Source organism: Linepithema humile, chromosome 5, assembly GCF_040581485.1.
Source record: "Linepithema humile isolate Giens D197 chromosome 5, Lhum_UNIL_v1.0, whole genome shotgun sequence".
Taxonomy (NCBI): Eukaryota; Metazoa; Arthropoda; class Insecta; order Hymenoptera; family Formicidae; genus Linepithema; species Linepithema humile.
The window spans coordinates 13,853,005-13,877,570 of record NC_090132.1 but is presented as its reverse complement, the minus strand read 5'-3'; the positions used below and the strand labels follow the sequence as shown (position 1 = coordinate 13,877,570).

General features: G+C 34.7%; 2 long non-coding RNA genes across 2 annotated transcripts; one reads left to right on the top strand and one right to left on the bottom strand.

The window, feature by feature from the left end:
- Nucleotides 1–18,922: 18,922 nt before the first annotated feature.
- On the top strand, nt 18,923–21,318 carry LOC136999943 (uncharacterized). The gene is made up of 2 exons (XR_010890252.1): nt 18,923–19,612; nt 19,711–21,318. It is a non-coding gene; the product is annotated as an uncharacterized lncRNA (long non-coding RNA).
- A 1,225-nt stretch (nt 21,319–22,543) lies between these two features.
- LOC136999942 (uncharacterized) lies at nt 22,544–24,103 on the bottom strand. Its single transcript, XR_010890251.1, has 2 exons — nt 23,033–24,103; nt 22,544–22,964 (listed from the first exon to the last, which is right to left on the bottom strand). It is a non-coding gene; the product is annotated as an uncharacterized lncRNA (long non-coding RNA).
- Between the last annotated feature and the right edge of the window lie 463 nt (nt 24,104–24,566).

The following is a 24,566-nucleotide window of genomic DNA, read 5'->3' as shown; positions in this document are numbered from 1 at the left end:
GTGATTGGTTCGTTGATTCCGCTTCCGTTCCGTTCCGTCTCAATACCATCTCGTGTGCCGGCGGCCTAACGGTACGGACGAAATACCTAGTAACTTTTGCGGACTTCCGGTGCGGATTACGGATTACAGGCTGTATGTGACGGCACCCTAATAGTGTGTAGGGGGCTAGGGGGGGCTCCTGAATACATACGTAAAATATTAGGTATAGATACCAGCTATTAGGGATGGGCGATTTTAAAAAATAACTCGATGTTTTAAATATCGAGTAAAAGAAAAAAATCATAAAAGTGTCGATTATATTACTAAAAAAAAAAAAAAATTGAAAAATTGATTAATTGTTTTATTTTCCTCTTAATTCCTTTTAATTTATTTTTTAAAGAAATCTGAAACAATATTTATTCTGCAATTTATATATTAATTTTATCTTAATTTTAAATTTACATACAGTTTCTTAATAAATCCGTAGAAAAATATCCATTGCTAAATACACCTAAATAAAAAGTTTTATTAATTTTATTAATTAAAATAAAAGTTTTTATATGAATTTCTTATTATGCACTCTGCTGGAACAGATAACACTTACAAGGAAACGTTCACAAGTGTCCCCCCCCCCCCCCGATTTGATTCTTCTTGAAATATGTTGTAAAACACATAATTTGAGGAGACACGTATTTTTTTACAGCGGCCCTAATTCAAATTTAAGGGGTGAAACACCCCTTAAAAAAAACGGGTTTTTTCTTTGTGTGTAAATATCGCCAAAACCATAGAAAATATAAAAAAATGTTGCGTCACTAAAATCAGGTCAAGATTATATTAATTTTTTTAAATTGAACATCCTATTTTTCATTCTAGAATCGAATAGCTGATGTCAAGAGCTTTTCAAAACATTATAATGAAGTTACTTTTCATTAAGTAATTTTCGAGTTATGAGGCTTGAAAGTTACAGCATTTTACATAAAATGCAAAATATCTTATAAAACATTCAATTTGCGGTAATTTTACCTTAATACTTTTAATGCAAAGAATAATGAGATGAATCAATTGGTGTGTTTTTTTACACCAATTGATCTGTCTTATTATTCTGCGCATAAGAGTATTAAGGTAAGATTATCAAATACTGAATATTTTACAAGATATTTTGTATTTTATGTCAAAATATTATGACATTTAAGTCTCATAACTCGGAAAGTTCTTAATGAAAAATAACTTTATTATATCGTTTTGAAAAGCTCTTGACATCAGCTATTCGATTCTAGAATAAAAAATAGAATGTTCTATTTAAAAAAATCAATGTGATCTTGACCTGATTTTAGTGACGCCACCCAAGATCGAATTGATAAGATCAGTAAATAGATCTTCTTAAACCCTACAATTTTTGTCTAAAACACTTTTTCCTAAAATGCTTAGTTTTCGAGATATTTCGACGTCCCTGTACTTTTTATTCACTCAATATAAACTGTCGTTAAACCAACTGTTACGTCCTAACCTGGAGGGAAAGGAGCGGGTCAGGTATACGGACGCAACAATAAAAGTATAAATTTGTGGTGTTTGCTCGCTGGTCGGTATGAGGAGAGGCGACCGCGCGAGCCGAACGATTTTCCTTGGCTGAGAACAGGTCAACGATCGTAAAGATCGATATTACCCTGTTAGAGGCCTCAACCAATCGTTCGTGGTTCCCTTTTCTGGTCAAGAGAATTAACTCCTTTTACCAAGGGCGGAATCTCGTGCAATTTTTCAAAAGGAGAGGTGTTTGAGAGAGAGGTGAGAGAAAGAGAGAGATGATTGTGAAAATTAGACTTACTACTTGGATGTCTTCGAAATGTATTTAGATCTCCAATCCTAAAGTCCAGGTGTAGTCGGCCTTGAGGTGTACTTGATCCTCCTGGGGTCAGTTAGTGGTATCCGCACTGGGTCGATCGGAGACTGATTGCAGCTGAGGGGGATGAGAGTGAAGGGCCACGGCCGATGAGCGTTATATCCTTCGCGCCGGGAAAACTGATCGGAGGCGTTGCACAGATCCTCGTATTCGTAGTCAAAATAATTTCTTTGAACACCGATGTATTCTGAATTGTCTTTCGTAACCGGTCTCGTGTACTGGAGAAGTAATTGGCGCGCACGGTATTTTACTCCCCCACGTCGCGTCTTAGATTTGGGCATGAAGGATAATGTCGTCAATCTGAAAATTCCAGGCTAAAAGCGTGCGGTGGTCCGCACCACGATTAGCGGGGATACAGAAACCAAGTACAACGTGCGGTGGTCCGCACCGGAGCAAATAGTTCTGAGTGCTGATTCAGAGAGATAACTGGGTGGTTGGGTGCTAGGTAGGGTGTAGGTTGTACACGAGAAAAGAGATCGAATAGTTTTAACAGACACTTTACTGAATCTATTTTATTACAAACTCTTACAGTCACTTAAAAATGTTGCGAATTGTTTCTAAGTCCCAATATTCAAACTGTTCGGGTAATACTAAAAGCCTCTCTCTACTAACTGGCTGACTCTCTAACTAAAAACTGCTTAACTGCCGCTTTCACGGGTGGGTGTCTTCCTTTTATACTCGAAATTTTGGGTTCTGGAAGGGAGACATTCCTTCCGAGGGGTTGTTAATAAAAATAAGATAAAAAAGGTTGTTTGAAAATTAATAAATGGATTGCTCGAATGACATGTATATCGTTCCGTCGGCTTTTCTGTCGGCGAAAATTCAAAGTCTACTATCGCGGTCGCGTGTCTTATCTCGACAAATTTTCGATTGAAGACTTAAAAGATTATTATGGTACATTCGGGATCTTAAATCATTAAAATAATATTTTCGGAACGTTTCTTTGAATTTTCCCGACTGGTCGTGAGAAACTTGTGCAAGGGAAAGGTCCGTACAGGACGTAACACAACCATTATCGCTAAAATTATATATACTGTCGTTAAAACAACCGATATGTCGCTACAATTATATATACTGCAATTGTAGCGATATAACAGTTGTTTTAAGGACTAGTCATAACAACCTTTATGCTGTTCATTATAGTTATTAAAACTGTCTTTATATTGCCACGCGGACTAAAAGAAAAATTTTTTATAAAAAATAAATTTAAAGAATAATAAAATCTTTTCCTCGTGAGACCTTATTTTTAAAAAAGTTGCTAGTATAAATTAAAGAATGCATAATTTTACGAGATACATTTTTTAATAAAAATTAACAATTAATATTAGGTTATTGCTCTTCCTTAATTAAATTAATAATCGTGTTGATATAAAGCAAATAGAGCAAGAGCTAAATCGAGTTGCTCAAAAATTCAATTTTTATTACAAATTATTACATACGTTTCGGTCAAGTAATGTGGCCATCTTCAATGTAAAAATTGATAACACAAAAAAAATTTTTTACAAAAGTAGAGAAGCGTTGATGAGAACAATTAATATACACAAAACGCTCTCCAAACGTAGTTTTGATTTAGGAAACGCATCCTCTAATACTACGGGTCGTACATTATTTGTAGTTAGTCTTATAATATATGTGTGAAGCCACGGACCATTTAACTTGAACGGTCCGTCAAAACTATGTAAAGAGAAATTCAAAATATGACATGTGTTCACGGCAGTGAGTGTGACTCAACTGGATTCCAGCTCTTGCTCTATTTGCTTTATATTAATACGATTATTAATTTTTTAATAAATTTTAAAGGTTTAATAAGTTTCAAATTTTATATTTTACATAATTTTAATAAATTTCAAAAGCTAGACAAATTTTGTTGGGCAGTATTCATATTTCATTTTTATATTTAAGATCATCTTAAAATACTATAAACTAATTAGAAAGCCATATTAGTATCTTAAGAAAATGACGACAATCTTAAATATAAATATTGCTCCTTATGTTTACAGTAAATTGAATAAAAAGAGAGAGAAAACATTTTTATCTAGATTTTTTCTCCTTTTTTATCTAATTTTAGAAAAAAGTATTCTGAACTATACTTAGTTTATTTTACTATGTCTATAGTCATAATATTTTACTATTTAATTGATATTTTGTAATACGTTCTAATATTATGTGTATATAATATACAAATACATTTTTCAATTAGACTTCGATTTATTAACATGTCTTAAGTTTACAAATTTTGACTATTATACATATACATATTCGATTTATTAACATGTTTTAGATTTTTGAACCTGTGACCAAATTAAATACTCTTTAATTCAACAAATTAAATTTCATATTTTATTACTATTAAATATTTAATTTTTTAAACGGAAAAAAAATTCTTAGACAAAATATTGAAAGAAAATTTTAAATATTTTTTTATTATATAAATTTTTATTATATAAGTTTGTTACATAAAATTTCTTATAACTTTCCTAAACTTAATATTTTATTATGAGTTTCATCACAATACAATAATTCAATACAACAAGAGAAATAAAATATAGTCAGAAGACAAATTAAGACATAAAAGCATTTGCAATTTTATTTTTTCGCAAATTTCGAACAGTAGTTGAGATATAAGAATTTAAAGTTGGCCAATTATAAACTACATTTATTTAACTTCAAATCCTTACATTTCAAAAAATACTACTTAAAATTAAAAAAAATTATAATTACTATTAATTTTTAATTTCTCCAGAACATTTCTGTTATAATATTTTGAGTTGTAAATTTCGCAATAAACCATATAATCAGATAATGCATAAGATGTTTATAGTAGTATAATGTTATATAAACATGCATTAATAATTATAGCGTGTGTTCGTACTGGCGAGAAAAGATAAAACCTTGTTCTGAGAAATATATTTATTTCTTCGTCAGTGTCTATATACAGTTTAGTTTGTGGTTTAAGAGGATGCTGAATTACATTTTCTTACCGATCGAGTTTCAATTTTGTAATTAACATGGCATTTTTTATTGCTTCAATAGAATTACAAATCCTCTTGTGTGGTTAAAGTACATACGCTAATACATCGGCAAGTACTAGTTTAAAAAAAAAAAAAAAAAATTTGAAAATTTTATCGACAAGCTGTCGATGCATACAAATATTTATTTTTTATATAAATTATACAGTTTGTACATGCAAAACGAGTGTACTGGCCGAAAGAGTATATCAAAGATTAACAGGAAACCGTTCAAATTGAGTTCAGAGATGTAATTTTAAAATGCGAATTACAATTATGCAAAGAATGCGCAAGATATATAGAGAGAAGGTTACCTCATGCGCAAAGAGGGACGAGCGGCAAGAGGGGCTAATGCTGTGCGGGACGAACGGCAAGAGGGGCAAATGCTGAGCGGGGCGAGCGGCAAGAGAGGCAATGATGATCTCATCGTCAAACAGTAGCTGTCTCTCTCGCACGCTTTAGTGTTTTCTCTCTCGCTCCTTTAATATAGAAATGCTTTGAGTTTTTATCGAAAAAATACTTTTATTTTGTGAAATATTAATAGCACTGGAAATTGTGTAATAAAAATTGAAAAGTAAATTAGAAAGGCGCTATGAATTACATATATTGCAAATTATAGCGCTAGATATTTAACGTTTATAATGTTAAATATCGCTGCAACAGATGCATTTGTAATACAAATTGCTTTGTACTCGTATTTAGACTGTAATATCAATGAAAATAAAATATAATTTGGGGATATACACAAAAAACATCATTTGTAAAGTAGTAAAATAAAAGAAAAAATAGTACATATTTAAAAATTATTTTTAAAATAATATTTACTGTTTATATGCATTATTTACAAAAGAAATACTATAAAAAAATTTATTTTTTATATTTAATTGTGAAAACCTCAAAAATTGTCAAGAAATTGTAACTGAAATTCATAAATGTAAGTACAATTCTAGGGTAATATAAAAAGCATCATACACAAATTTATTATGATACAACTTAAATAATGAAATTGTAATATATGTTTCAACATTGCAAATGTGAATATTTATATGATAAAATTTACAAAGTGTTAACAATTTTCAAATATTTGCTAATAAAATATAAAAATTGTATGTATTTAGATAAAAGAAATATTGTTTAGGTTATGTGGGTTAAATTATTTCTTCGGTTTTGTTCATTTGAATATGTTAGGGGAAATAACAGACAAAATAATTAATATACGTATCTTCGATTTTTACTATATAACCTCTTAAACTGACATATGAAAGTCAATAATGAGAGCGAGTGACAGAGTTAAGCCTTGTGTCCACGATGCTAGAACTCAATCCGAGATCTCGGTCCGAGTCCTCAAACAATAATATTTATACTTGGCTGAATATAGTTAGCGTTGTAATCGAGTTACGATTCTTTACGATGATTTTCTGATCTATGTTATATTGCCAAGTTGGTTTATAGATATCATCAAGTGATGCACCGCTTGATTTCGAATGTTTTATACTATTTAGATGGTCCAGATATTGTGATCTTAAATTATTAATTTTTTTTTTGCAATTTTAGTTGTTAGTGGTTGTCCTATTAATTCTTTGTACTGATTACAGATTATCTGTAAAGCTTGATCTCGTTTCATACGATTATGATAATCAACACTTTTTGTAACATATAAACAAGAATGTTGTTGATATAACATTAATAAAATTTTAACATTTTCCTTATTATCCATTTTTTATTATAAAAGAAGTTTTTTCTGAAAATCAATTTTATATATTATTATACTTTTCTTGAAAAATAATATGTATATATAGGTTATAATATATTTTTAATGTCTAATTTAATCTGCATTAAAACTAATAATAACTACTTATGTAAATCTTATTAATTATTAATCTTATTAATTTATTTTATTTAAGAATTATATTTCTCTTATTTTTTCAATTCTATAATTACTTACTAAAATATTATTTATATTGTTCACAGTATCTCGTATCACTATAAGTATCTTATATTTTGTCTTGACAGATAGTAAAAGAAACTAGTAAAATCTAATAACTCGCAATAACTCGTACCGAAAAATGGGACGCAACGCATTTTTTCGTTCGAGCTTCTTATTCGAGTTTTGCATCCAAGTTCAGTGTGTACATGATCCGAGTTCTAGTAACTTTCCCTCGGTCCGAGATCTCGGACCGAGTTCTAGCATCGTGGACACAAGGCTTTAGAAACAGTTAAAAAAGGAAGAACTTTGAAAGAGAGAGACAACTATTGTTTGTCGATGAGATCATCATGCTCTCCCCTTCCTTCATCGCCCCTCGCCATCAAGCTGTTTCTAGCTCCCCCCTTACTTCATCGTCCCTCGCCCACAACCGGTTTTCCTGAGATAACCTTCTCTCTATAGATCTTGAAGAATGCGAGCAATATAGACGATAATAAAGTTAAAAAGAGCAGCAGATTAGTTCCTGGATTTTGGGATAGAGGCAATATAAGCGATACAGTTCTCAGTGCTATCTGTCATATACAGAATCTTTTAGGTTAGTTGTGTGTGTGTGTGTTTGTGTTATGTGCTACGAAACCCGGCTGAAAAAAATGGGTTAAAGGCACTCTGAAGGATAAAAGTGTACGTAATACATAAATTTTGCAACATTTTTGCAAACATTCACATTATTTAGTTACATACATTTATATTCTAATTTCTGTAAAATACTTTTATTTATGTGCTTCATGTGTATATATTATGTATATTAGGTGCTCCATATTATATATATTCACATCAAAGTATCTATGTAAAAAGTTAATATCATTTTGTATATTGTATATATTTTTATAATAAATGTATATGTCATATAACTTATATTGTATATTAGTTATATGACGTATGACATATAATTTATTTATAAAGCATGAAATATAAAGGTATTTTTAGTTTCTTGTATGTATCATTTGTAAAAAATCTTGATAAAAGAAACAATATTAATTTTGTGACTTGCAATAATCTGTTTCAATATATACCTTTTTTTAAATACTTACAATTAGCCTTATTTTATGCGTTTACCTTGGTATCTAAAATACACATTAAATATAAAATAAATTTTTAATTCAGTAGAAAAAAAAAACATTGTAGTCTTACACTAGAGACGAATGGTTAAATATCATGTATATGTAATAACAAATAAATCACTTTTCCACTGACATACACAACTTTGCAGAAATAAAATTATTCTGTGATTTTTGAATGTGTAGTGCAGTTTAAAACACACAGTCGAAATATATCTATATTTTTAAAATAACAGTTCTGATTTTTCATGAATTACAGTGGTTTTATAAAATGTTCAATTTTAACAGTTTTTATTGGACTGTACTTTAGACAATATTATATTTTGCCATTTCTCTCTGTTGTAAGACAAGAATGTTTTTTTTCTACTGTAATAAAAATACATTTTCAATTTTAATACGTATTTTAAATATCAAATTAATCACATAAAATAAGGCTAATTGTAAGTATTTAAAAGAAGCATATATTGAAACAGATTATTGCAAGTCACAAAATTAATGTTGTTTCTTTTATCAAGATTTTTTTACAAATAATAGACACAAGAAATTAAAAATATCTTTATATTTCATGCTTTAGAAATAAAAAATATGGCATATATCATATACATTTATTGTAAAAAGAGTATACAAAATGATGTTAATTTTTTAGAAAGATATTTTGATATGAATATAGATAATATAGATAATTTTATATGAATATAAAAATATCTTACAATAAAGAATAAGACAAGCCAGAGGCGGTTTTCTCGTGGACTGGCAATATAAAATAAGAGAAGCCAGAGGCGGTTTTCTCGTGGACTGGCAATATAAAATAAGACAAGCCAGAGGCGATTTTCTCGTGGACTGGCAATATAAAATAAGACAAGCCAGAGGCGGTTTTTTCGTGGACTGGCAATTTAGAATTACAAAAGCCAGAGACGATCTAACGTCAGCTAGCAATTTTTAATAAATATAGTCAGAGGCGATCTAACGTCAGCTAACAATTTTTAATAAATATTGTCAGAGGCGATCTAACGTCAGCTGACAGTTTAGAAAAAAGAGAGCTAAAGACGATTTATTCGTGAACTAGCAGATTTAGAGAAATATTGTCAGAGACGATCTAACGTCAGCTGACAATTTTTAATAAATATTGTCAGAGGCGATCTGACGTCAGCTGGCAGTTTAGAAAAAAGAGAGCTAAAAACGATTTATTCATGAACTGGCAGATTTTAAGAAATATTGTTAGAGGCGATCTAACGTCAGCTGACAGTTTAGAAAAAAGAGAGCTAAAAACGATTTATTCGTGAACTGGCAAATTTTAAGAAATATTGTCAAAGACGATCTAACGTCAGCTGACAGTTTAGAAAAGAGAGCTAAAGACGATTTATTCGTAAACTGGCAGATTTTAAGAAATACGTATTTTTTTAGTTAGTAATTTACTACACGTGTGGTCTGTTTATGTTTTATCGGATAATTTATAAGGTCATTTAACCTTTTTTCTCGCAATTGAAATTCTATCGTATGGCTGTATGATGTACACACGTGAACAGGAATGCCTTCTCACATGAAGTTACACGCGTCTAGCTTGACATGTCAGGCATATCGGACATGCGTGTTCCACTTCTCAGTATTCGTGCATTATGACTGTAGATATTCGAAAAACGGCAACGTCGTCTCAAAGCGGGAAAATGTAATTGACAGTTCATAGTTTGACGTATCCGTGTTCGACACATGTCAAAGTACACAATAACTGTAGTATCACTAGTATCACAGAATTAAAACGTATAGGTAAGTGAAAATTAATTACATTTTAACATATGGCAATATAAAACTAAAATAAATTTAATCACACAAAACTGTTATTATTTAGAAAAACTGCTTCATGCTAAAAAAGTTACTGCATATTAGTTTTCAATAATCTTACCGTAATACTTTTATGCACAGAATAATGACAGAACAATGAGACACCTTCTCGTTGTGCGCCACCTTGTCGTGGTGAGAGGGCTCACCGTGGGAATACCTGAAAAGGTGTTTCTGCGGTGCTAAGAGCGCACAGTTCCTTCTTAGGAGAGAACGGGGGTCCGGCTACCCCTCAAGGGACTTGTCCCGATTAGCCGGTAGGGGTTGGCGGCCCTGACTTTAATCGCCCGGGTGCCTGGACTCGATAGGTGTGTTTTTGGAAAACACACCCCCAGGATAGAGGAGCATTACCTCGATAAAAAAGCCGGGGCCTGACCAGCCTCGTTAGCACGCCGGTGCTCCGGCATAATGGTCGAGCCCCTATTGCACGAGGAGGGGGGGGGGGGCGAAAGCGTCACATACCGTAACCCCAGTTTGTGGGGTCGGGGGCCGGTGATAGTGTGGTGACACTATCACGGGCTGCGAAGGAGGAAAAACCTCTGTAAAAAGACCCGGGTAGATCGAGCTCGTAAGTCTGGGGTAGGCAGTCGGTCTAAGAGAGGAAAAACTCCGATATAAAATCCGGTGAAGGACACACTGTTAACAAACCAAGTTTATCTATATGGACAATGGCTGATCAACAAGGAACAAATTTACCGTCTCAGGGGATTCGGACCTCCAGGGACCGGCGTAGTAGGAGTCCTGTCCCGGCTCCTGCTGCGTCGTCATCCAGCGACGGGCTGATCATTGAGTGTTTACCGAGCTCAGTGGTCAACAGAGTGATCGGTTCAGCGTATGAGCTGTTCAGACAGACTGTCCTTCTGACACGTAAGTGTCCGGGGAAGCACAGGACATTGGTGTATAACCTGTGTAGAATGTTCTGTTTTATTACGGATAGACTGGAATGTGGCAAAGATAACTGCATATGCAATTCTAAAAGGGCATGGGACATTCTGGAGTCGGAGAGAATGCTGGATGAAGAGAGCACACTTCATTTTTTGAAGAAGGAAATGGCTGATGTCATTATTTGGGCCAAATATAGGGGTGCTTATAGGGATAAGGAATCTGAAAAAGAAAAGTATGCTTACCTTAGTGCATGTGTTGTCCTGGCGGCGAGCGTCGACCTTCTGGGGGAAGATCTGAAAAAAAAGAAGAAGTTATTAGGGCTATGAAATTCCTTGAGGACGAGGGTAGACCGTATTTATTTGGACAATTGGGGCGAGGGACACCGCGGAAAGTGGACTATACCCCCATTAGACTTAGGGGTGGAATTGGCCCCCCTGAGTTTAAAAAAGGGCAGAGGAAGAGTAAGATGTTAAAGACATTGCTTGGCTCGGACTCTTCGGACTCGGATCAGGCACCCAGGGTTACGTCCCTTGAAAGGTTGGCCCCTGGTACCATTACCGTGGAAAGGGGGTCAGATCCTGAAAAGGGGAAGAAAAAGGAGGAGGAGGAATCCGCCATGGAGGTGGTGGATGTGGTCGACTCCTCCGGAGAGGAAGACGCCACCCCACGCGCTCTTAGCAGAGCAGGGGACCCGGACTGGGGAGATGAGGATTCGGGCGAAGAAGCGGGCCCTTCCAGGCCTACCTCTCGCACCAGCGGAGGAGGGCAATATTCCCAGGGACCGTTTCGTCCCCCGGAACTACATAGGGCCCAGGGTAGGCCCAGGAAGGATGGGTCAGGTCCATTTAAGGCCCTGTCCAATATGGGAATGAAGGGAATTGGAAAGGGAAAGGTCCAGAAGAAGGACAAGAACCTTCCACTGACAGAGGAAGAGGAGGAGGCTGCGGGGACCTCCATGTTAAAGGTTCCCCCTTCTACCTCTCACTGGAGGTCAGAGAGGCAATGCGGAGCATCGTCTCAAACAGATGGAGCGAGAAACATCGAGGGAGATTGTCGTACATGCCGACAAATGCCTTGACGAGATTGAGCACGCGAGGATGACATCCACTAACATCAAGGGATCCCTTAGCGGTTCAATAAAGGTGAATGTGTATCTTCTGAGACATGTTTTGAGGACCCTTTCTAACAGGGCGGACAAGGTGGGGGATCCGGGATATTGGCGGTCCCGAGTAAATACTTTGGAGGGGGATAATACGGCCTACAGGGCTTAAAATGAGAACCTGTTGAGGAAGCTGGCCAAAGCAGAGAGTGCTATACGTTTCCTCAAGGATAAGAAGGCCAAGAATCCTAATCCGGAGGGGCCCCTTATTAGGGATCCAAGGTCCCCTACTCTTGGTAGGGACCCGATGGGGCGGTCGGACTGGGGAGGTGGCACGGATGCCGCATCCGACACTCTGATCGACCCCACTTTGAATTTAGAGTCGGAGGTTGAAGTCCTTCGTCGGACCTCGGACGTTGGTGGGGCAGGATTGGGAGTTCTCACGGATGTCAACAGTTCGTTGGTCTCCGTGATGGAAACTCTGAAGAAGATGGAGGACCGGATCGCACGTCTCGAGTTGGGTGGACGAGCTGCTCCTGCTCCGACACAAGAGATGGGCCCCAAAGGGAAGAAGAAAAAAAAGAAAAGGAAGGTGGAGTCCAGTGCCGCACCCCCCCGGATATCCCTCCCGTGAGGTGGAGGTTATCTCAGAGGGGGATTTACCGACAGGGGGACCTGTACCTCCCTCTAGGGAGACGGAAACCCCCTGGATCACAGTGAAAGGAGGCAAAGGGAAAAAGGGGAAGAGACCACGTAGGCCTCCTTTACCCCCTCCCCCCTCTACCAAGGAGAAGACGGCGCAGGTGACACAGCCCAAGAAGGGCGGTCCTTCTTACGCCAAGGCGAGGAAAAAGCTCCCGCGGACTGCTGCGGTGGCAATTAATACCACCGCTGACGGCTATGTGGACGTAATGCGAGCAGCGAAGGATAGGATCGATCTCAAGGACTTTAACATCAAGTCTCTTAAGATGAGAAAGGCGAGGAACGGAGGAATTCTTCTGGAAATTGCTGGCGAACAGTCCAGAATGAAGGCGGATGCCCTGGCCTTCAGGATGAGGGAGGCAACGAAGGACCTACCGGTGGAGGTCAAGATCTCCAGGCCCTCGAGAAGGATGGATATCCGACTCGTTGGCCTGGAGATTGCGATCACTCCAGAAGAGGTTGCCGTCGCAATTGCCAAGGAGGGTAGTTGCCAAGCGGACGAGGTGAGGATGGGAAGGGTACAGACCACGGGCCTTAACCTGGTCTGGGCCCAGTGCCCTGCGGACGCGGCGTTGAAGCTCGCTGAGAAAGGCTCAGTGGACATTGGGTGGACTTCAGTGAAGGTGGAGCTCCTTCAGAGCCGTCCGGCCCAGTGCTTCCGTTGCCTGGGTCGCGGACATGTTTAGCAGCGGTGCCCATCCAACGTGGATCGGGCCCGCTGCTGTTATCGGTGTGGTGAGGAGGGACATAGCGCGGGCTCTTGTAAAAAGAGGCCGCATTGCCCTATATGTGCCCTCAACGGTCGGCCTTCGGGACACAGAATGGGGAGTGTAATCTGTCCGCCTATTCCCCCATTACGAGAAGTACGCGGTGGCATCGCCGCTACTAGTGGCGATATGGGCGAGAAGTCCACTCAATTGCCCCCCTATGCCCCCCTCTTCTCTCCAGAGATGGAGATGGAGACGATGGGTACGGGGGAGGCGAAGAGGCCGAGGGAGGACTCGACCAGTTCCCCTCAGGCGGAACTGAAAAAGGCACGGGGGCGGGAACCTGACAGGTCAGGTTCTCCCCAACCAAGACCCTCGTCGGGCCCGTGAAGGTGGTAGCGGGGTTATGGAAGTCCGGAACAATACCGGACCGTTGGGGTCAGGATCCGTTTACCAGGATCAGCCTAGGGGAGGGGAAGGAGGCATGCGCTTGATCGTAATCCCTGACCCTCACCTAATATGGCGTCGCACGATGGATTTGTCCGGGACGAGGTTTTAGTCGGTGGGCACAGTCTGTTCCTGACCAATGTTAGGACAGGCTGTGAATCCGACACTACTTCCCGTCAGGCTGAGGGCTAGCAATCCTCAGTCCTTGCACGACGGGAGTGTGTCTTGTCGAAGATTTCCTCGTCCCGGGAGGGGGCCCTTCTGGCCTTCAAACCAAAAAAAGAAAAAAAAAAGAATAATGAGACAAATTAATTGGTGAAAAGAAAACGTATAGTTGACTTTAAGAAAAAGTACGTAGCTGCACATTGCAAATTGCATACTTTTTCTTAACGACAACTATGCGTTTTCTTTGCATCAATTGATTTGTTAATTGCTTTTATTAATTAATTGATTTAATTAATGTAATTTATTCATAATTTTTTATTAACTATGAATTTCTATGGACACAGATTCATCTAATTCAGAAAAATGTGGACAAACAGGAAAATGTATAATTATTAAATTATATTATATATGTAATCATTTATATATAATTATTTATTATATTAAATTTAATAAAACAATATTATGTATAATAAAACATTTATTAACACAATTTTAATACAAATAAAACATTTTAAATGCAATAATATTTTATCTTTTAAACATCTTTTACATATACATTCCATGTAGACACCTTGTGTAATTATATGTTGTTATAGTAACACATACAAATATTTAAAGTTTGAGCAAAAAATTTATAATGCAGCGAAATATCTTCGAAAATTTAAAACCAGCAGACAGGGGCAAGATAATTGGATTTCACCGTGCAGGCCATAATAGATCAGAAATTGCGCGCATTATGGAATGTAGCCGTCGAACGGTTGCATTGTGGATAAGAAAATATGAAGAAGGAGGAGTAAATAATTTAGAAGATCATCGAAAAAACAACAAGGGTCCGCAGAAAACAATACCGGAACAAGATCAAGAAATTGTTAGAAGAATAGATGAAAATCTGTTTGATGCAGCAGCTACAGTGCTACGCAATGGAGATATAAATATTTCTGCGAGAACAGTAAGACGCCGTTTAAATGCTGCACATATTCACTCACATCCTGCAGCAAAAAAAAATTGAATTAAAACCAGCATAGAATGCAAAGGATGCAATTTGCCAGAGAATATTTGGACACAACTCAAGAAAAATGGAATGCTGTCGTATGGATGGATGAGAAAGTTTTTTCATCTGCAGAAGATGGGCGATATCGCGTCTGGCGTCCAGATGGAAAACGTTTGAATCCTAAATACGTTCTTACATCAGGATATAGCGGAAGAATATCAATAGGATTTTGGGGAAGTATGACTTCTACTGGATTACTAGATCTTTTAGAAATAACACCAAGAATAAATGCCGAAGAATACGTAGAAATATTAGAAGAAATATTAAAACCCGGTATCAGACGCGTCTACCCAGAAGAACAGTACCCGATAATAAAAATAGTACAAGACAATAGTGCCGTCCATACCTCCAGATTAGTCCAAGCATGGTTTGATGCAAATCCGGATATCCAGCAGATTCCATCGCCAGCAAAATCTCCGGATTTAAAATCTCCGATAGAAAATGTTTGGGCCCAAATGAAGAAAAAATGGATAGCTGGCCAATTACAAAATAGAGAAGCGTTAAGGAATCATGTGTAGCAAGTGTGGAACGAACTATCTTTGCAGCCGGACTATGCGCAAAATTTAATAAGCTCAATGCGAAGACGATTAGAATTAGTCATCGCAAGCGATGGATACTGGATACCATATTAGTAAGTATATCAGTATAAAATTAATCAAAGAGAAATGTAAATAAATACATGTTTTAATAATTTTAATTCTTATTTTGTATTTCAGAAACACTATTTGCTGATTAAAATAGGTTCTAAGGTCTTGATCAGTGAACGTGTATCAACATGTTGATGAAATATTGAACATAGTAAGTGTTAGTATATAAATAAAAATAAAAGAAAAAGAAAGTGTAAATATTAAGTACATTTTAATAATATTGATACTTATTCTGTTTCCGGAAACAGTCTGGCCATGAAGATAATTGGTTCCTTTGTGCACATTTCTTAAGACTTCTCTAGTTATTAACCAGCTATCTACGAGACTTCATCTGGCACCAAACATTTTCTATGGAATTTAAATTCGAAGATTTTGCTGGACATCGAATCTTCTGTATTGTCTTGTACTATTTTTATTATCAGGTACTGTTCTTTTGGGGAGACGCGTCTGACGCCGGATTTTAATACTTCTTCTAATATTTCTACGTATTCTTTGGCATTCATTCTTGGTGTTATTTCTGCAAGATGTAGTAATCCAGTAGAAGTCATATTTCCCCAAAATCCTATTGATATTCTTCCGCTATATCCTGATGGAAGAAGGTATTTAGAATTCAAACGTTCTCCATGTGGACGCGAGACGCGATATCGCCCATCTTCTGTAGATGAAAAAACTTTCTCATTCATTCATACTACAGCATTCCATTCTTCTTGAGTTGTGTTTAAATATTCTCTGGCAAATTGTGTCCTTTGTATTCTATTGTATGTTCCGGTTTTAATTCAATTTTTTTTGCTGCAGGATGTGGGTAAATATGTGCAGCGTTTTAACGGCGTCTTACTGTTCTCGCAGAAATATTTATATCTCCATTGCGTAGCACTGTAGCTGCTGCATCAAACGGGTTTTCATCTATTCTTCTAACAATTTCTTGATCTTGTTCCGGTGTTGTTCTATGCGGACTCGTGTTGTTCTTTCGATGATTTTCTAAATTATTTACCTCTCCTTCATATTTTCATATCCATAATGCAACTAATGGTTCCTATAATGTGTGTATTGCGTGTAATTTCTCTTCTATTATATTGATATGATGTAATCCAATTATCCTGCCTGCCTACCTAATAAAAAAATATAAAGATATGTATATATAATGTATGTATAATGTAAATAAGTTGTTCAAAAGATAAAATATTATTGTACTTAAAATGTTTTATTTGTATTAAAATTGTGTTAATAAATGTTTTATTATATATAATATTGTTTTATTAAATTTAATATAATAAATAATTATATATAAATAATAATTATATATAAATAATTATGTATAAATAATTATATATATAATAGAATATAATAATTATACATTTTTCTGTTTGTCCACATTTTTCTGAATTAGATGAATCTGTGTCCATAGAAATTCATAGTTAATAAAAAATTATAAATAAATTACATTAATTAAATCAATTAATTAATAAAAGCAATTAACAAATTAATTGGTGCAAAGAAAACGCATAGTTGTCTTTAAGAAAAAGTATGCAATTTGCAAAATGTGCAGCTGCGTACTTTTTCTTAAAGTCAACTATACGTTTTCTTTTCACCAATTGATTTGTCTCATTATTCTGTGCATAAAAGTATTACGGTAAGATTATTGAAAACTAATATGCAGTAACTTTTTTAGCATGGAGCAGTTTTTCTAAATAATAACAGTTTTGTGTGATTAAATTTATTTTAGTTTTATATTGCCATATGTTAAAATGTAATTAATTTTCACTTACCTATACGTTTTAATTCTGTGATACTAATGATACTACAGTTATTGTGCACTTTGACATGTGTCAAACACGGATACGTCAAACTATGAACTGTCAATTACATTTTCCCGCTCTGAGACGACGTTGCCGTTTTTCGAATATCTACAGTTATAATGCACGAATATTGAGAGGTGAAGCACGCATGTCCGGTATGCCTGACATGTCAGGCTAGACGCGTGTAACTTTATGTGAGAAGGCATTCCTGTCCACGTGTGTACATACGAGACGAAATAGACTTATACAAGGTGTCTAATAGATATAAATTAGATATGATAAAATATTTGATTTGAAAAATGTATGTATAATAGTATATATCTAATTGGAAAAATATGTTATATGCTTTCCCTATTTTTATTCTTACGTAATTAATATAAAATAAATAAATAAGTTAATTAATTATTCAATACATACATATACATATTGAATATGGTTATCTTTATTTTGTATTTTATGTAACTGAAATGATATTGTGGCGGCTCACCGCCACACCGCTACACTGACGCGGCATAATACGCCGCGGCGCCGCTACGCGCCGCAGGCCTTCTACCGAGTTATGAGCTTGCGGAGACACCGCTAGGTTGCGGAGGCGGTGAAGAGCTTTCTCGCGATCAAGCTTCGATCGAAGCAATATAAAAGAGCTTTTCCGCAGATCTTTACTCACTCACTCACTCGCTTCAAGGCGAGCTCTCTCCAAGGGCCCTTGATCTTAGTCATACTCTGTTTTAGCAGAACTTAACCAGAGGCAAATTGTCTCGCAGTTTTTCTCACGCTGCCTCGCAAGGCACGTAAAAGGAAAACAGAGTCCCAGCATCGGCCGCACATTTCAACTAAGCGGCCCGCTGAAGCTTCAATACCGCCGTCACCTCCTCAGACTCTAGCGTGGAAGCTAATTCCACTAGAGTTCTGCGTCCGGTTGACTCGGCCACCAAGGGACACTCTAGTACCAGGCGACATCCGAATTCAGAGACCTCTCTCTCCTCGGTACACGGAGCATTCCGTAATACCGAGAGCCGAGACGGTGACAGCTACCGGCACACCGGAAACTCGTTCCGTGGCGATCCAAACTTCGCCACCGAGAGCCTGCTCAGAGAGCAGTTGTCAGACGGAAGACCACTTTCCGAACGGAGTTCCACCGACGCCGGGAAAGGGGCTACAACGAGCGGATTCAATTGAACCGTCCTTTTTAGGACCCGTTCAGTATACCAAGACGCGGCCGGTAATTTCTTACCGCGCCCGTCAATTTTTCTTTTAATTCTCGGTCTTACACCTTTACCGAGAAAGCGCCTCTGGCGCAATCAATTAATTTAAACACAACACAACTTGTACATATACTCATTCTCTGACGAGAAAAATAAATTTATATTTTTCTAACAAAAATTGGTCTCTTAAAACTTTCAACCGAGTCGAACAAATCCTTTGGGCATACGCCCATAGATATATACTCTCATTATTTCAGTCATTATCACATAAAATACAAAATAAAGATAACTATTTATTCAATATATGTGTATATATATATATATATATATATATATATATATATATATATATATATATGGGGCATTCTTTCTCAACTTTACACCCATGCTGCCCATTTTCTATTTGATCTAAAAATTTTTGAAAAAATCTTAAAATTTACAGAAAAATGTAAGCTTTCCAATGGCGCGTGGCAAAATTATTAAATTCAATTAGATCATACTTAAAATTTCAGAAAACCGAAAAAAAATAATAAAAACGGTAATTATTCAAGTGTAGCGATTATTCATTCGACGTTTTTCTCTTCCAATTAACACTTTCGAGTACTCTGTTTATCTGTGCTCTGTTTATAGTTGCTTTCCATTTTCACACAAGTGATACTGAGTGTAAAATTAGGTGAGTATTTTATACTCAGATATTGACGTCATCGTTTAGTACGTAAAAGGAACGCGCAACAAGTGAGAATATTCTCAATAACCTCAAATTATTCTAAATGTCATAACTATTGTAAGTTGATTTTAAACTAAAGATGACTACTTTTATTTCCAATATTATTATGAAGGTAAGTTAATAGATGCTAATTGTTTATTACTTAAATATACATTAAATATCATGCTATTACTTAAATATCATATACCATTAGATTTCAGAAGACGATTCAGAATCGAACTGGACTAGTACAGATTCGAATAAATAAAAAAATTTTTTTTTTTCTGAATCGTCATCCTCGGATTGTTCCGACTCATCAAATCCTCCTAGAAGAAAGTTACATCGAATAACTACTTTTATGGAAACTGTGAAAGAATACGATGACAAAGAATTTAAAGAGCATTTTCGACTAAATCGTTCAACTGCTGATCTAATAATAAGTAAATATGATAATCCACTGATAAATAAACTGAACTAAACTAAACTGATAAACTAAACTTAACCGATAAATAAATTTAACATTTTGCATAAATTTTAGATATGATTGAAAATGAAGATGTTTTACCTCAACATAATATTGGAAGAGAAAAGATATGTGCACGAAAAGCATTTTTAATGACCCTCTGGTATTTTTCCAATACCGAGACATTTCGACAATGTTCCGACAGATTTGATGTTACCAAAAGCTCCTGTCATCGTATTATTAGGAAAATAATAGATTTTCTAGTAAAAAAAAGTGGACAGTATATTGTATGGCCCACTGGTCAACGATTACACAAAGTCAAATCAGAATTTTTTAAAATGCAGGGAATTGACGGAGTAGTTGAAGCTATAGATGGGAGCCATATAAAAATTAAAAAGCCAGTCTCCAAACACCATTACGTTTATTATAATAGAAAAGGAGATTATAGTCTTCTTATACAAGGAGTTTGTGATTATCAAAAAAAATTTATTAATTTTTTCTGTGGTGAACCAGGATCCATTCATGACAGTCGCCTTTTAAAAAAAATCGTCTTTGTATAAAAAAGGTATAAATGGATTTTTGGGAAAAAATTTTTTATTGGCAGATTCGGCATATTCTTGTTTATATTGGTTGATTTGTCCATTTAAAGACAATGGCAACTTAACGCCAAATCAAAAAATATTTAATTATCGTCATTCTGCAACAAGAATTGTTATCGAAAATGCTTTTGGATTATTGAAAGGAAGGTTCAGAAGACTCAAATTCTTTGAAAATAATGATTTACCGTTAATAGTAAAATGTATTACAGCTGCTGCTGTGCTACATAACATTTGTTTAGATAATGAAGACGAATTTTATATCGATGATAACGTCGACAGTAATGAGGATATGATAGATGCAGCAGGAGTAAGTGGTATAGGTGAAAAATGTTCAAAAAGAGACGAAATTTTTGCAAAAATGTTTATTTAAATATGTATATTTTATAAAAATGAACAGTAAATAAAACATTGTATTTTAAAATAAAAATAACATTTTATTAGTGAACAAGAAACAAACATAAATCTCTTAGTCTTTCTTTTCAGATATTTTATACAAAAATATACAAAAATATACAAAAATATACAAAAATAAATTAATAAAAACTAAACTTCTGAATATAGTTTTAATGTTGTTGACATTGACAATCTAAAATTCCTAACTTAAAATTTCTTTAATTTAATTTTATTTTATGTTTAAGATAATTCTTTAAATGTCAAATGTAACAACACTACATATATTATTACTATAAATAAATGGAATAAAATATTGTTTGTGATTACTAATTTTAGTACGAATTAAAATCAAAACTTGTGAGAACTTAACTGGCCAACTTCAATTAAACTTATAATACTGACTATTTTAACTTCAATTAAACTTATAATACTAAGTATTTTTTTCTTTCAAAATATTTTGTAAGTTTCCTAATACATTTACTTTTTTCTTTTCTATTTCCAGTTTTTTTTTATATAAATCTAGCTTTTCTTTTTTGTATTTCAGGCTTTCTTCGACATAAAATTTTCTACTAATTTCTTTTTCTTTCATTTTCTCAATTTTATCTTCAAAAAATTTTTTTTAATTTTTACTAATTCCATTGATGGATTTTTTCTTTTTTTTATACAAGATGAATTAATGGAACAAGATGAATCAATGGAACAAGAAGGTATTTCTAAGCTACTGTCTGAATTCAGTGTTGGTGTTGATGTTTGAAGTTCGACTTCATTGTTTTGCGATTGTAATTCATCAACATCTAATGAATGTGGACTTGCATTCGATGGTGAATCGCCCAATAACTCATCCAATCTATCATAAAAAGTGAATTTCACAGGACCTCTTCCTGTTCTACATTTCACATCTTTTGTATTTTTATATGTACGCACTAAACTAAGCCATTTTTTTTGCATGCTAATTTGGAAAACTAAAAATTAAAGAAAATATTTTAGGATTATTATATTCAATATAACAAATTATATCAGACAGTCATAAAGTAATAATTTGAAAACACAAAAATAATAAAGTAATTGCTTTTTTAATTATTATTAATTGTGTAAGGTAATTTTATTTACTTCAATATTTTGACTACCAAGTTCTTCACTAATAATCGACCAAAAAGTTTTTCTTTTATGTACATGATACATATCATCATAACGTGCTTCTATAGCTCCTATTAAGGCACGAGTTTCATCTACAGACCAGGTATTTTTTTTTTCTTTTGTCTTTGTGGAGTGTAAATTTTCATTCACACTTCCCAGGGAGAAACGTAAAGTCGAATAGATGTCTAGTTGACGTCTATTCGATAGATCTAAAATAAGTTGATTTTTGCATCTCGGTAGACGTCGAAATGGTTTCTATTAGACACATCTATTAGACGTCTTGTAGATGTCTTATAAATGTTGATTAGACGCCTTATATAAAACTTATATAAAGCTCGTATCAAACCATGCATTAACAATTAAAATTGAAATTTGACTAAACAGAACAAAGAAATTTTAGTCTTCTGTCCTGATTAATTAAATTCCAATCTTCAATCTTTAATACGTAGTCTGATATGGGCTTAACCCAACGGATTGTTAATATATATTAATGAACTGTCAAAATTATAGCCTCGTGTAATGTAATGTCAGATTTATTTATATGTAGTACATAAGTACATTGTTTTATTATAATATGCAATATTGTTTTAAGGATCACTGAAACATATACTGAGAAAAAATACAGCATTGTAGGATGCTTGCGCATTTATATCTTTAATATCATTTGACGCATACACTACAATGCTGTATTTTTTCTTAGTATATGTTTCACTGAGCCTTAAAACAATACTGCATAATATACATTTAACACAGTACATAATTGTAATATATATAATATAATAATATTTATAAGATTTCTAAAGTAGGTACTTATATTACTACAGTAGAATATATTATACGATACATTTCTACATTATTCAAATTTCTTTGCGAATACATACACAATATTTAATTATATTTATTATAAAATTTGTTAAGTTCAATTTTACTAATACTCTAAGATAAAAAATAATCTAATATTTTCTAGATCTAAAATTTTAATAAGACAAAGTTGACAAAATCTTTAAAGAAGTATAATCTAAAAATTGAGTTTATACATTATTAGAAGTAAAACAAACAAAAGGTTTGTTATTGTTGCGTTGCTATTTTGTACACTTGTATACAATTCGCACTTAAAATGAGAAGAACGTTATATTCAACGTTATATTCATATAAGACAACTATTTGTACGGGATAAATTTTCAACCAAAGTGTGTTTCTCTGTAAACAAAGTGGAGAAATTTTATTCACTACTTAACGATTGTTATTTACACTATTTACAATCTTACCTGTAAACAAAGAAACGACAATTAAAGTTTACAATTACCGCTTCTCTATTCACACTACTTGATTTACTCTTAACTTTAATTATTCGTAAATTGCACGTGTGCTTTATTACGTGATGACTATCTGTCTCTCTCCAACTGTGTGTCCGTGTCTATTTACAATCATCCTCGTGATCGTACATGTCGCTCCATCCAACGGTAATCAATCAGAAGACACGCGGAGCATGAGAAGCGCGGCCAATTCGCATTAAAGAAAGTATACTTTCTTTACATTCAGGCGTTGGAGAGAAAAAAGAACTAAAGAGTGTACAATGCGATGCAACGCGAACTTTTGCAAATGCGAACTAACCTAAAAGCGTAATATTTTACTTTAAAGTACACAAAGATATTAAATCACAAGATAAAGCACAATCAATTTTTCCTTGGGAAAAAAATCGTGCACTTACCGGTTTCTTTTCATTATCCATTTTTCACTGTTTTATAGCAGCACACACGAGACACAAGACAGCACAGCCCGTGAACACATGAATAGGTTACGGCATTCGCGCGGCAATACTTGTTGAGCCTGAGCGGTATGAAAGGTAACGTAACCAATCATATAAATGATCGATATTGATTGGTCAATATAGCACCCGCAAAAATCAAAATTACTAAAACAATTTTTCCGTAAAAATATTATATATATATATAATATTAATATAACACACTGCCGGCCAAAAGTTTGGATACACCATTAAAAAACCAGATATTATTGAAACAAAAACTTTTATTAATATAATTTTTGTTTAAATAATCAAATAATAATACAAAAACTATAGATAATTAAAAAAAAAAAAAAAAAACAAATAAGTTGAATTTAAAGAATTTCTGAGACAAAACTTTTAAACTGCCTTTTCATCAAAAAAACCACCTTTCTTTTTGATGACTGCTTCCACAAGTCGAGGCATCCTTTTTACTAATTTATTTATTGTATCTCGTTCTATGAAAGACCAAGCATTTTGTAATTGTCGCCATAGCTCCCCAGCAGATGATGGACAGGAGATTCTAATTTTTCTGTCAAGCTCTTCCCATAGAAGTTCTGTTGGGTTCAGATCGGGCGATTAAGGTGGCCAGACCATATTAACGATAACGCCATCAGTTTCTTTATTCTCTAAATACTTTCGGCAGAGGCGGGAACTGTGCTTAAGATCATTGTCTTGTTGTAAAATGAAGCCACGGCCAATTAGTCTGACACCGGAAGGTATTGCATTTCGAATGAGAATATTTTTATAGTTCTCTTTCCTCATAATACCATCGATTTTTATAAAATCTCCAATGCCATAGCCACAAAAGCAACCCTATACCATTATAGAACCACCCCCATGTTTTACCGTGGGCACAATGCACTGCGGCGTCATTTTTTCAGAGGTGTTTTTTCTTACAAAAATTTGTCTACGAGATCCAAAGATTTCAAACTTGGATTCGTCAGTCTAAAGTACCTGTTTCCATTGCTCTATCGTCCAGTTTCGATGTTGGAGAGTCCATTCAAGTCGTTTCT